Source organism: Vicia villosa, unplaced genomic scaffold (genome assembly GCF_029867415.1).
Source record: "Vicia villosa cultivar HV-30 ecotype Madison, WI unplaced genomic scaffold, Vvil1.0 ctg.002546F_1_1, whole genome shotgun sequence".
Taxonomy (NCBI): domain Eukaryota; kingdom Viridiplantae; phylum Streptophyta; class Magnoliopsida; order Fabales; family Fabaceae; genus Vicia; species Vicia villosa.
In genome coordinates, this window is record NW_026705964.1 from 310341 (window position 1) to 313090 (window position 2750).

Below are 2750 nucleotides of genomic sequence, written 5' to 3' on the forward strand. Positions count from 1 at the left end.
TTACAATGGAGTTTTCTCTTGCTAGCCTTTGATTGGTACCAATGATATGCGTGCATGAGTATGATTTATGACCTAAGTGATGTATGTACATGAACGCAAAGCTTAAGCCAGTTAGAATAAGGGTAGGACAAATTTGGGGTATGACAGCTGCCCCTATTTAATCGTCTTAAACCTGAAGGTGAGATTGGCGTTATCCTTTCGAACACTCGAGGTAGAAGAAGATTAAATATCAAAGTACCAGAAATTTGTCCCAAAGAGAGGATGGTATAAATGATATCCTTATTTTTTGCTTTTGTTTTGATATCTGCTGGGGAAAGAGAATTTTTGTTTTTTTCTGATGGAAATTTATGGTGAGTAATTGGGAGAAGGGTGATAGCTTGTAGCGTGGTAACGGTGCCAACACAGGGTTCTCAAAGGGATTGATATTTACATGGAAATGATTGGGAGAGGAGTAGGTTTGACAGAAAGATAAAGTGACATAGACAATTGTTTTGAGGGAGATACATACGAGCATCAACGGAGATACAGACGAGCATCGAAAGAATGACACATACGAGCATCAAAAGGGATACAGACGAGTACAAAGAGAGATACAGACGAACATCGAAAGAATGACACATACGAGCGTCAAAAGGGATACAGACGAGTACAAAGAGAGATACAGACGAGCATCAAAGGAGATACAGACGAGCATCGAAAGAATGACACATACGAGCATCAAAAGAATGACACATACGAGCATCAAAAGGGATACAGACGAGTACAAAGAGAGATACAGACGAGCATCGAAAGAATGACACATACGAGCGTCGAAAGGGATACAGACGAGTACAAAGAGAGATACAGACGAGCATCAAAGGAGATACAGACGAGTACAAAGAGAGATACAGACGAGCATCAAAGGAGATACAGACGAGTACAAAGAGAGATACAGACGAGCATCAGAAAGAGATACAGACGAGCATCGGAGGGATGACACAGACGAGCGTTTGAGAAGCTTGGTAGATGGGCTTACTGGGGATTGGTGAAAACCAAATATCGGCACTGTGGGTGGAGGAGGTTTGCGACGTAGTAGCAGATATCAATTGGAATTTGTGAGGGCGTTTTATGGAAGGATGTATCATTGTCCTGATAGAGGGGTGATTTGTATGATCTGGCTTATGCTTTGTATGCATGTTTGACTTTTTCCACGGCATAATGTTCCGCTTTTGACGGATATGTTACGCTTTTGAGGATGCAAATGCTATATGCAATGGATTCTATATGCAAAGAGTGCCAAATAGAGGCATTAGTGAGGGAACCGGAGAGTAGGATCATTGGGGTCCGTTGCCCTGTGATCTTGAGACGTCATTGTGGGTGGGCGTTGGAAGCTTCATGGTGCCAAAGATTATTGGCAACTGTGTGGAGGATTAGAACATAACTCTGTTGGGGAGGAAGTGACTTTGCTCGACTTTCTTTACATCCTAAGCTGCTTGGGGAATCACGAGTTTTGAGAGACCGCTCTTCGTCTGCCCTATGGAAGGGGGATATGGACCTTTTCATGTGCTCCATGCTTACCAGTACTGATGAATTATATTCTGGGACTTTCATGCGGGATGATGATGACCTTTGTGACACGTCCTGAGTCAAGATGATGGCTAGAACCTGCAACCTGCACAGAAAACAACGTTCGGATGCAAATGGTGCCCCTTCGAGCACTTTTATGTTTACGTAACATCATGTTTCGTTTTGATTTTGTGATTATTGCCCCCCATGTTCTCAATGCAATGTTTAATAACGAATTAAATCACACCTCGCATGCGTAAAATGAAAAGAAAGAAAGAAAGCTTTTGCATCAAAAGATTATTTCATTGATGGAGTGCCTGTGAACAGGCTTCTGTACACGGAAGCAACTCCTAAATGAGGTAGTTGCGAAAAAGAAAATACAAACGCAAAGAGCGAAATGGCAAAGAGAAATGCTCGGATTTCCACTAAAACTGATATTGCTACAGTTCCCATATCCTTGATCCTCTCAATGCTTTGCTTCAGAAGGGTAGCGGTTGGATTGATCTGTCCGTTTTGCCAAAGGCATATAGTGGTCTTTGTGAAGGATATTCAGACTGCAGCCTCTCGCTTTTGATCCCTAACTTTTGCCTGGATCGCCCTTTCGGGTTTTCCATCCAGCGGGATACCCCTTTTTGCCTAAGTCGCCCTTTCGGGTTTTCAACTTAGCGGGTTATTCTCTTTTGTTTTATCCCTAATTTTTGCCCAAACCTCTTTGGTTTGCCGGGATGCCCTTATTTTTGCCTAGGTACGTCGACCTAGCGGGTCTTTTATGCGTAGTATTTTTTGACTGAGTCTGAATTGACTGGAAGCGGAACGTCTTCCCCATCCATCTTTGTCAGGATTAAAGCACCACCTGAAAATGCTTTCTTCACAATGTATGGTCCCTCATAGTTGGGAGTCCATTTGCCCCTTGGATCGGTGTGAATTGGCAAGATCTTCCTTACGACTAGGTCACCTGTGTGGAATTCTCGAGGCCGAATTTTCTTGTCATACGCTTTCTTGATCCTTTTTTGGTACAACTGGCCATGGCAGATAGCAGATAAGCGTTTCTCCTCAATTAGATTGAGATGGTCAAGCCTCGTTTGAACCCATTCTGTTTCATCGAGCTTGGCATCCATCAAGACTCTCAACGAAGGGATTTCCACTTCAACAGGTAATACAGCCTCCATGCCGTAGACAAGAGAAAAGGGAGTTGCCCCAGTTGA